Here is a 12,630-nt window from a genome sequence, read left to right on the forward strand (position 1 = left end):
TTTTCACGTCCAGCGCGGTTTTTTTGTTTTTGGTTTTTTTTTTTTAGCTCCAACTTGACCTCTAACGTTGCTATTCGGTTAAAAGCGCACCTGCGACTGATTTTTCTAAGCAGTGGCAGGTTTAAGCTTGCCCCGTCTTCAGAAGCATATTTCTTTCTTTCCTTCTTTTTAAGCATATAACAGCTGGTGACATCAGGACTGGAAAATAGTGTCTGACGATAATCTAGAACAAATGATATATTTTATTCCCCTCTTGGAATTTTACGGGAATAAAAGAATCACAGACACAGCTGCGTGCTTGTTTGTACATTTTAGTTACCACGTGCATGCTCTGTAGATGATTCTTTACACCTGACAAACAGGTATATTTGCTTATCTCGTATATTGTAAGCGTCAGTTGTTGTAAGATGTAAGACATTTCTGATGGGTTCAAAAGCTTGCTTTCAGAAAAATGTGAAATTAAGTTTAAGAGTAAAAATATTTCAATAGAATAACGAAAAGACTAGGTGAAAAAGGCCTCCTACAGGAGGCCTGTGCTGTGGTATTAGCATCAAGTAACAAATCTTAGCCACTTCACCCTAGTGTTAGGATAACGTTTGACAGGTGGCAAAAATTAAACAGATATGTAAAACCAATGCTTGACTAAATGCCCCTTATTATTTAAGCATTGCAGAAATCAAAAAGATTGCTGAAACTGACATACTAAATACCTAACAATATGCCATTTGTATGTTGTGGGCAGTCATTCTATGTATTCCTTTCTGCGCATAATACATTCCTTTCAATGTATCTTTACATATGGAAAGGGAAAAAAGTGGCCTATTAAGATATTGAAACCATATCAGAAAAAGTTGCATTTTAGTCTCTAAACAACTCAAGTTAAAGAATGTCATGAATCAATCATGCCTCTAAATGACTTTTACAGTTGCTTGCACAGACAGTAATGCAAGCATTGAGTAACAGTGAAACTGAAGTCTATAACTTTCAATCACAAAATCAAGATTAAACATTAATTAGTTTCAGCCTTAATTTATGACATGCTAATAATACTGACTCCATTAGTCTAACCTGAAACATAAAACGTTTTCCTAACGTTTCATAACTGCTGAAGGCATTTTCAATGCTCACCAATTTTTCCTGTCCAACTTCTAGTTTTAGGCATAGGGGAGGATTACACTCTCCACACCACTGAAATTAGGTATGGTGATGTAACTTGTTTGAATAAGTAAATGTGAGCAGACATGAAATGTTTCATTTCCTGGTGGAATCACCTAAAGGCCAGTGCTTGACTCTATGCTCTCTTTCTTGCTGCTGCAATCATGAAAGTTGAGTATGAAGATGAAGGGGCACAGGACTGAAGTATCCTGGATTGCCAAGCATCACTTAGCCTTCCTTAGGTATAATCATGTTTGACAACTTTCCAAATCACTAATAGGCTAGAGCTCATATGGTACTAACCTAGATCCCTAGAGCCTGCTAATTATATGCATAGTTTATTAATAAAACAGTAATCGTAGTTGCTATAAACTACCTCCTCTCAATCCTTCCCTCTGGTTATGCTAAACTATTGCAAAATTACCCGAGTTTCCAAAATTTTAGTTAATTCCTTTCTGTTTGGAAATCCTCCTCCTTCATTCCATTCAACCTTTTTTAATACATGTACTTAGGTATTTTCTCATCTGAAAGACCTTCCTAACTGCACGAATAGAATTAGCCCCTTAGCCCCCAGTAAATTTTGTTAGGTGGGGCAAGAGCCCCATATGATATTTTCAGTTTTTCAGTTATACAGTAACAAGGTTTGGGGGCGGGGGGGGGGGTTCGGCAGTGAACTTGAGAGGCTATGTCTTATCCTTTATGTCCTGAAAGGGTTGCCCAGAACTCAGGAGGCTCTTCACAAATATGCGTGGAATGAATGAAGGAGTAAAGAGATCCTTAGACTCCATTCCTCAGGGCAATTATAAGAGGCAAGTGGGACCTTAAACAGGGAAAGGCCTTTTCATTTCAAAAGAATTGGCAGACCATTTTAAATGGAACAGATAGTGAGTTTGTCCCTCTAGGGAGAGAAGACTTATTCTCCATGTGTGGTCACCTACCTGATGGTGTTGGTTTCAAAATCACCAGGTAGAAAGAAGATACATTTAGCTGTATATCTCTTTGAATGATAATTTAGGTTTCAAATTTCTGCTGGAGAGTATTAAAAGGGAAAAAGTTTTACATACTTAATAAATACGTATATGCTATATAAAAAGCACACACTGTTTAAAGTGGGCAATGCAAAAATTGTTGGAGACTTAAAATTGGATTTGTCTAAATATTTTTTTAAACTAATTGGGACAATGACAAGCTTTTTTAATGTTTAAGTATGTTTTTATTCAAGTATAAGTGCCATTGGAAAGATTTATTTAAACCATACTTCAGAGGTAGTAAATATCTTCCTATGCACTTCACTTTTGCATAATACTGCCTAAAGAAAGTGCTTCTTTTATATCATCCTAGATTGTGTATATGTGTGTGTGTGTGTGAGCTTTTGCACAGCAAGATCAGAGGTGTTGTAAGGTAGTGTTCAACTTTAATGAACCTCTTCAGACTTTGAATTTCACGGAAGCTCTTTCATCTCAGGCAAGCATGTCTTTTTAAAAAAATTTCTTTTAAGGTCTTTATGAGAGTTTATTGATGACAACAGGGAGCCAAAAGTCAGGACTTTATTCTCAAGTCTGAAATATATACAAAAATAGTTTATTATCATTTTATCTTCATATAGGTTTTTTTTTGCTTTCTTTTTTTTTTTTTTTTTAATCATTTACAGAGTACTCCTACCTGACTTAAAACATAGAAAGTCTTGTTACAAGCCAGTGTCTTCCATACAAATACTTCATGAGAGAGCTTTATCCTAAAGTACCCAAATCCTTTTTTTTTCCTCTGGCAGCCAGGAATCCTAGTCAGGTTTTCAACTTAGTCACTACTGTCTTTATCTTTATCATTAGCATATCTGCTTTTCCTGTCTCTCTTATTCTTATTTATCATCTTATTTTAATGCCTTTCACATTCAGACTGCCCACCAATAGATTCATAGGTGAAAATAAATTCGATAGATATATATGTTTTTGAAATATTGGGGTTTTTTTTTACTTCAGGCATATCATAAGATAGCTATCTATCACAAGATAGCTATCCTATGAAAAATTCTCATTAATTTTTATTGAACACTTTTTCTCTTTGCATTGAAGACAAAAGCATTTGCAGGAATATGTAAAAAATGATTAAGTTTAAAAATGATTGCATGTTTGTATGATGTCTAATGTATGTGATTATAATAAAACAGGTTAGTTTTGTCCATTGAAATTACTTCCAGAACAATTATTAATTACATTTATTTAAAAGCAAATACAGGGGCGTGTGGCTGGTGTGGTTGGTGAAGCATGCAACTCTTGATCTCAGGGTTGTGAGTTCAAGCGCTATATTGAGCATAGAGCTTACTTAAAAAAAAAAAAAATAGAAGCAGATACAGTAACTAAAGGTTGTATTATTTATATAGTTTTTAATAACCATGGTATTCATAGCCGTTTCTTGTGTGAAGAATGTTCATAAAATTTTTAATTTGTGAAATAAATACTCAAATGAAATGGTAATATAATAATTATATTAAGTATTTCATACATGTTTCCTCTTTAAGTATTGTAGATCACAAGTCTGTTCTTGGAGGGTTTGTGGGCTTGGAGGATTTTATATTTTTTATATACTGTTAAACAGAGGAAGGAAGTCATATTTGGCTATAACATTTCTAAAATATCAGTAAATTCCTATTTTTCCTCAATGAAGTTTGACATTTACTTGTATCAGAGTGTGAAGAAAATAAGAATGGTACTATTTATTTAAAAAAATGTAAATGTACACTTCATGGCCATATGTTTGGAATTATATCTTGTTAAATCATTTATCTTTTGGGGGGGGGTCATTTATAACCAACCACTCTAGAAACTAAAAGTACTGAAATAAATATACTTTCTTGTCAATTTTAATGAGCTTTTAACTTATATTTTATATTTTGAAACTTAGAAGATCATTGTGCTATTTTCTTAGCATAGAATTGCCAAGTAAATTACATATTTATGAATTAATAATCACTGCAGGATCCCTTACCTCTCTTCCAACAGATAAAATTAAACATTTTTTCAATCCTAATTATCAAAAGAAGAAATGCCTGAGTTTAGTATGCTGTGTCTCTTATAATAAATTAAACTGTATTTCTATATTATCACATGCATTTCTAAGTGAAGACTCTTTTTTTTACAATGCACACATTCCGGGATAGAGGTGAGGCCTCTGGAAGCATGCATGGGCATGCAGACATGTGAAATATTTAGTACTACAGGCACACAGGAGGGCAGTTTTCAGTGCCCATCCAAATTCCAAGCTACAGTCTGATATAGCAACAAAGTTGCCTAAAATCTATTTTCTTATTGCCTCTTTAAGATGTCCTTTTGTCAAAATGAATTTCTGCTTCTAGGGATTCTACAATTCTATCATTGGTTGGCAGTAATTGTCTTATTCATTGGAAAACAGTGAGCCCTTTTATGTCATTTAAGTATCAGCTCTGTTTCAAAGTAACCTTGTGATTTACAATTTAAACACCATTCTTATATGGATGTTTACGCTCTTTTCTTAAAAAACAAAAACAGGCTAAGGAACAAAAAGTAAATTTAAATTATATCTATTTGATGTAATACAATTAACTAAATCTTTGTATCTAGCATTTTACTATTGCCTATTGGATTCTAAAGATAGCTGGGAGCTACTTTTCTCTCTTAAGGAGCATGGTAAACTCTTAACTGCTTGTTGGTTTCCACATATCTCAAAATATACAACTTTCACCAAGGCAGTCACTGACTCTGTCTTTCCAGACATAAAACCTCACAAGTCTCAGCATATTTCATTCTGTCAGGACTCTGCATCCAACTTCTTTGCCTTTTCTCTTGGGAAGCTGAGAATGTGTGTGGTTAACTAAGTACCACAGCAGTTAAGAGCTCAGTCTCTGGAGCCAGACAGATTTGGGTTCACATCCCTGGCTTGGACACTCACTATCTAGGTAACATTAGGACAGTTGCTATTTCTGCAGAGAATAAGCATTCAGTGAAGGCAAGATAAGCATCCAATAAGGGTTAAGGAAACCCTTTTCTTAAAGAATGGGAGCCAACTGTGTTTTGGTTAAGGCCTGGTCTGTAGAGCAGAAGTCTTCCTGCTCCAAGCTGGGAGCTCCTGGCTTTTTGTGCCTGTGATGACCTTGGTCAAGTCATTCAGCTGTTGAATCTTTGATTTCCTTAACTCTATAATGAGTCTGAGTTCTTTTTCTTTCCGTTCATGTTGAGTAATCAAGCTCCTTGCATTAAAAACTATATTGGGGGCGCCTGGGTGGTGCAGTCAGTTAAGCGTCCGACTTCAGCCAGGTCATGATCTCGCGGTCCGTGAGTTCGAGCCCCGCGTCAGGCTCTGGGCTGATGGCTCAGAGCCTGGAGCCTGTTTCCAGTTCTGTGTCTCCCTCTCTCTCTGCCCCTCCCCCGTTCATGCTCTGTCTCTCTCTGCCCCAAAAATAAATAAACATTGAAAAAAAAATTTAAAAAAAAACTATATTGGATGTATGTATACGGACTATTGAACAAACTTCACATTATAGCACCTTGCAAAGTGCTTTCATTCACTGAGTCTAGTTTGAGTCTTTTGAGTTTGCAGAGATAGACAGTTAGATCTCTATTTTACCGTTCTGGAAAATGAAGCAAATGACTTCCCTGAGGATGTAATACCAGCGAAGTGGCAAAACTAAGAGCAAAAGTTATTTTTTTCTATTTTATTATTGTTAGTAACATTGCAGTTACTTTGCTGTAGGGATAACACGTTGAGAAAAAAAACTGGGGTAGTCCACAGAACATTAATATTATTATATAAACATCATGCCGAATATCATTTCCCATCTCTAAATCCTAGGTCTAAGGTACTGGCCACCTAAGCCTGTCTAATCCCAAAAGACCTACTTTAGCTTGGGGAGACTTTGAGGTTGTTAATGTTTCCAGTTTCATCCAAGAAATATGAAGGTCATAAAGGCAAAACAAAAATTTAAAGATGATCAGAAATCCAGATGCATTCTGGAGTGAGCCACCCTTGACCAAACCAAGAACAAAGGTGCTCTAAAATGTGATCGGTTTTTATGATATAATCTGCCTACTAGAGGACCACAGAACCACACAGACATTCTGAAAACTATATAGAATAATGTTAAGTTGAATAGGATTTCTCTTATACCTATCAAGGTCCATTCTATGAGGGATTTGCAGCTAAATTAATTACACTGCATATTTCCTCCTACTTACAAGGGGGAAAATTACCTGGATATCAAAGGCAGTCAGTCAAGGAAAATAACTCGAAAGTGTGTATTTGGCATATGGATAATATGATATAAAGAACACACTACCAAAAGTCCAGCTAGTGTGTAGAAGTTACTATATCTAGTACACGTCAGGCATGGGTTTTTTTTTTTTTTTTGAACATTAATTATTGGCTACTTAACTATTTTGCTCTGGTGACTGTGGTAGAAGTGGGAAAATGTGATAGGATAGCAGAAAGGGGTGGAATTATAAATCGATTGTACATATTTGAGTGTGTCAACTTTGAGTCTTTTTTTATATCTGAATGAGGAAAACAATACCTATTTCATTAACAGACTGAGCAGAATGCCTAGTAGGGTAGTCAGGCAGCTTTGATTAAAACGGTATTTGAAAAAAAAGATACTAGAAGGAGCTGTGCAGATCACTGTTGACTGAAATATTTTCTTCTGGGTTCATAATATTTATCAGACAGGGACGCCTGGGTGGCTCAGTCGATTAAGCGTCCGACTTTGCCTCAGGTCATGATCTCGAAGTTTTGAGTTCGAGCCCCACGTCAGGCCCTGACAGCTCAGAGCCTGGAGCCTGCTTCAGATTCTGTGTCTCCCTCTCTCTCTGCCCCTCCCCAGCTCACAATCTCTCTCTCAAAAATAAATAAACATTTAAAAAAATTTTTTTAATTATATAATATTTATCAGACATCACAAGATACCTAGGTAGAAGACAAGACTTGTGTAAGGTGATTTTCCTTGGTGTGTTCTTATATGATTATATATTTACAGGAGCTACTGTACAAATTTCAGGGGCACCTGGGTGGCTCAGTCAGTTAAGTGTCTGATTGTTGGTTTCCACTCAGATCACTATCTCACGGTTCATGAGTTCAAGCCCCATATTAGACTGTCTGTTGTTAGTGTGGAGCCTGCTTTGGATCCTGTCTCCCTCTCTCTCTCTGCCTCTCCCACTTGCGTGTGTGTGCACTCTCTTTCTCTCTCTCTTTCTCAAAAATAATAAACATTTTAGGGGCGCCTGGTTGGCACAGTTAGTTAAGCATTGGAGTCTTGATTTAGGCTCAGGTCACGATATCATGGTTTGTGAGTTTGAACCCCACCTGGGGCTCTGTGCTGATGGCTCAGAGCCTTCTTGGGATTCACTCTCTCACCCTGTCTTTCTGCCCCTTCCCTACTTGTGTGCTCATGCTCGCTGTCTCTCTCTCAAAATAAATAAAAACTTCAAAATAATAAAAAATAAATAAGCATGAAAAAATTCCTGAGTAGTATATATATTCTAGAACTTTAAAGTTTTCTGTTATAATAAATAAGGTGGATTACTTTGGTCAGCAAGAATATTCTCATACAAAGATCTGGGAATGGACTGAGTAGATACATAGTTATCTTTAGAATAAAAACATGATAATGGAATTAAGATGTTCTTTCTGAGGGTGCAAATGGAATGATATACAAACATTATCAGTTTTAACCTCTGAATTCCCTGACTGCATGGGAACTATTTATGACAGTCCGGGCCTTTTGTTTGAAATGTTACTAAAGCATAGTGTTACATCTAGAAAATGTGAGGCTACTTTCTATATATTTTGATTTGGATTAAGTATTGCCTCATAGCTCCAGGCATGATTCTTATGCATGTTATAAATTTTGCAATCTGCCAATGCTATAGAACAAGCTGAGTTATTGCTAACATTATTTCAATACACAAGAGCTTCCTTCCCATCCTTTCTGAAATATGCCACTTTTTTTTTTGTTTGTTTTTTAAATAATGTTAGGGGAAGTTGAGGAATTTAAAAAGTGAGTTGGTAGAACATGCTAATAGTAGCTTTGGAATACAATCCTTCCATTCATGAGTTCTGTGCTTCAACTGACATTGACTGTAGAAGTCTAGCAAAAAACCAATACATTACCTAGTTATTTCAGCATTAGCATCTCTTCAAACTTCAAAGTCAAGGAATTCAGTGAAGCTAGTATTTTACAATTAGAGTTTTATTAGTGATAATTCATAATCCCATATCTGGAGGAAAGTTTGGAAAATTATTTTGTAATTTTTAGTTTCTGCATCAATAAAATGGTGATAAATTAGTATGCTATTTTTCATTAAGATGTTGAGGTTTTTACTTTATTTTTTTAATAAAGATTTCATTTTTAAGTAACCTCCACATCCAGCCTCGGGCTGGGAACTCACACCCCGGAGATGAAGAGTTACAGGCTCTACCGGCTGAGCCAGCCAGGTGTCCCCAGTTAGTATGATATTCTTTGTTCTAAGGTTTGAATTATGAATAAATAAGAAATGATTGTACACTACAAAAAAAGTCTAACTGTAACAGGTAGGAATTATGCAATGTTAAATCTGAGAAAGAACCATCCATTACATTTCTTGGAAAACCAACACTTAGAAAATAGGATTGTCAGGTTTAATAAATAAAAATACAAGATGCCCAGGGGCTGGACTTGTGGCGGGGCAGGCTGGGATCTTCAGCCTGGGTCAACCTTTGCTCCCACAGGTCTGCCAACAGTATTCTGTCCCTGCTGGGCCATGTGCCCCTCACTGCTCCTTGCACTGGGTCAGCTGTCACCAGGCTCCGCGCTGCACCCACCCCACCATCCAGCCTCTGCGGTGCGACAGCACACCCAGGAAGAAAAAGCTTTTGTTGCATTCCTGAATGATGAAATTAAGGAGAAAAAGAAGATAGAGAAGAATTAAGTACCTCCCCAAGATGTCTGGAGGTTGGGAGCTGGAAGTGAATGGGACACCAGCCAAATTAGTGTGGAAAGTTACTGGAGAAAAGATCAGTCACTTTCAACATTAACAATAGCATCCCACCGACATTTGATGGGGAGGAGGAGCCCTCCCTAGGGCAGAAGGTTGAACAACAGGAACCTGAATTGACGTCCGCTCCTAATTTTGTGGTTGAAGTTATAAAGAATGTTGGTAAGAAGGCCCTATTCCTGGACTGTCACTATCCAGAAGATGAGGCTGGGCAAGGAGAAGGAGAATGACATTTTCTCCCTCAGGGAGGTGAGCTTTCAGTCCACGGCAAGTCTGTGTGGAAGGACATGAATTACACATTCAACACTGATTCTCTGGACTGGGCCTTATAGTGACTACCTGATGGATTTCGTGGCAGGCGGAGGTGTGGATAACACTTTTGCCAGTGAGTTGATGGAGCTCAGCACAGCCCTGGAGCACCAGGAATGCATTGCTTTTCTCCAAGATCTCAGAAGAGATCTCAAGAGCCAATAGAGCAGACAAGATGTTGAATACCTTTATTTATGCCAGGCATTGTCCAGGGAACAAACCTACTGTGAAGCCAGACACAAACGTACTTCATAATGGTCTTCGTCTCATTCATTATCATTAAAAATAATCCAACTTAAATCATTTCCATTGCCCTCTTAGTTACTGTTCACTTATTTCTTCCCTACAAATACGGTATTCCTAGATGTTTGTATAACATAAGACAATAAAATTGCTTTATCTCCTCCAAAAAAAAAGTGCCCAGTTAAATTTGGATTTCACATAAACAGTGAATATTTTTTGCCGTAAGTATGTCCCATGCAATAGTTATACTAAATAATGATTTGTTGTCTATCTGAAAATCAAATTTAACTGAGCATCCTGCATTTTATCTGACAACCCTCCCGTAAAGGTATCCTAATTCTTTTTGAAAGGCTTACAGCTAACTATATGCTGATGGCAGGAGTAAAATCTGAACAATTAAGGAGTTTACGCACACTCCTACAAAGGACTGTTATATAGTAGAATGTTTTAGAAAATAAAATAACCGTATTTTATAACTATAATTTCATAAGAAACTGAAAACAATCTAATTGCTTAAAGTGGAAAGCTTTGGAGCACCTGGGTGGCTCAGTCAGTTGAGCATCTGATTCTTGATTTCAGCTCAGGTTGCAGTCCCAGGGTCATGGTCCCAGGGTCATGGGATCGAGCCCCACACTAGGCTCTACGTTGAGTGTGGAGCTTGCTTCGGACTCTCTCTCTCTCTCTCTCTCTCTCTTTCTTTCTCTCCCCACACACACTCTCCCCCACTTGTACGCTCTCTCTGTCTCTTTCTAAAAATAAAAAAAATAAAATGGAAATCTTTGGATCTATTGACTCTAGTTACCAAGCTCTGAATTACTTTATTCTCTCAGAATTTAAAAAGTGCTTACTTTTACAAATAAGTTTCTTTTTAAATTTTTGCTAAAACATTAGAAGCTCAATCAGTCATCGCTATTAACCAGAGCTGAAAAGCAGCTATTCCTCAAAGATGTTTTCCAAATACTTCTAGTCAATAATTCAAGCCATTTTTAAGTAAAGTCTCAGCTAAGAAAAAGTAAGAATTAGAATTGTTTAGTATCATCTTATAGCCCTATTCTGACCTACACTTAATGTTTTAGATTATCACTTATTTTATGATACATTATCACAAGCTACCTTTATTCATTTTTGTCAGTAACTTAAATCTAAGACTTCAGCACTAACCTGTTGAGTTGCAGAGACACAGACAGAGATGTCACCTAGTTTCCTTGAAACTGAGTCAGGGGCTCTTCAGTTGGCCTTACCTTGTGAGGTCACTGTGGCCCGAAGATCTTAGGTTTCTTCATTTAGCCTTAAGTACATTTCTCCTTTTCACATAAATTCTTAATTTAATCATTTTATATGTTTTCAAAATTATAGATATAAAGTTGGCAATATCCTATTTGTTCAATTCTAAAAAAGCTGTAATTATGTCACTTTTTTTCATTCCAGCAGCGTTTGCTTATGTCATCCATCTTTTATTCTTGTTAATCTTGCCAGAAGCATGTCGATTTTATAAGGCTTTAGTAACCAACTTTTGGCTTTGTTGATCTCCACTGCATGTTTATTTCCACATTTTAAAAATGAAATGCGTTGCTCTGTGAAGTGGCCCTGGGTAAAGGTCCAATTGGGGTTAGAAGGCAACTTATCAGGCAGGTTATAGAGATGATACCGTCCTGAGTGAGAAGTTGGACCAATGTTTTAGGCACCCTCTAAATTTAAGAATCTTTGTTTTTGAGAGCTGTGCTATTTAGCAAGAATAGTAGATGTAGCTAGCTCCAAATGATAACTTCTTTCATAAAAGCATTCCTTTCAAATATGAAGTAAGGAAACATGATAAAACTAAAAGATCTTAAAATTCTATAAAAGAGATTTTATTAAGAATACAAACTACAACACATGATACCTCCCAACAAACCTTAAAGAAAAAAAATCTCTTACCAATGTTGTGATAATAATATGTTTGATATTTTTTATATTTACTTTTAAATGGTAAAGAACTCTATATATTTTAAAGATATAATTAATTCTTGTGACATGCTTGTAAGGCAAAGAGAAGGCATATTTAATTCTTATTTTAAAGATGAATAAAATGTGACTCAAATTTATTATAGCATTTCCCAAGGACACAAATACTGGATGAGTAGTACTTAAAGTCTGCATATTTTTAGTAAAGAACACAGTACATTAGCTTACCTTAATCCCAGAAACTATTTTTAAATTATTTAAGGAATATAACATTTCCAGTTATTTTATTTTATTTTATTTTATTTTATTTTATTTTATTTTATTTTATTTTATTTTAGAGAGAGTATGAGTGAGTGGGTGGGGGAAGTGGCAGAGAAAGAGAGAGAGAGAGAAGCTTAAGCGGGCTCCATGCTGCACACAGAGCCCAACACAGGGCTCAGTCTTTGACCCTGGGATCATGACCTGACCTGAAATCAAGAATCCCACACTCAACCGCCTGAACCACCCAGGTGTCCCTCCAGTTATTTTAGCATTAGATTAAAGTGATTCTAATCACTAATAATTTATCAATAATACTAGAATCACTATAAAAATAATAAAGTAAAAATTGGAATGTTGGACTGAAATGTTCTTCAAATTTCTCTATAAAAATAATCAATCATGCCAAATGGCATTACCCAAAAGTACTATTTTATAAGAAAAGTACAATACACAGATATAAGTCTTTTAAATCTTAAGACTAGGTCCCAAAATCGGTGACCATATATACTGAAATCCTTTAAGAAAGGATAAATAGATAAATCACTTTAAAAAATAATATATCAGGGGTGCCTAGGGGGCTCAGTCAGATGAGTGTGCAACTCTTGATTTTGGCTCGGGTCATGATCCCAGAGCTTAAGATTCTCTCTTTCCCTCTGCCCCTCTTTGCTACTCGCACATTCTCTCTCTCTCTCTCTCTCTCTCTCTCTCTCTCTCTCTCTCT

At 36.3% G+C, this 12,630-nt stretch overlaps 1 pseudogene; it reads left to right on the forward strand.

Moving 5' to 3' along the window:
- Positions 1-8,865: 8,865 nt before the first annotated feature.
- Positions 8,866-9,987, forward strand: LOC122479690 (annotated as a pseudogene).
- The last annotated feature ends 2,643 nt before the right edge of the window (positions 9,988-12,630 follow it).

Source organism: Prionailurus bengalensis, chromosome C1 (assembly GCF_016509475.1).
Source record: "Prionailurus bengalensis isolate Pbe53 chromosome C1, Fcat_Pben_1.1_paternal_pri, whole genome shotgun sequence".
In the NCBI taxonomy this organism is placed as follows: Eukaryota; Metazoa; Chordata; class Mammalia; order Carnivora; family Felidae; genus Prionailurus; species Prionailurus bengalensis.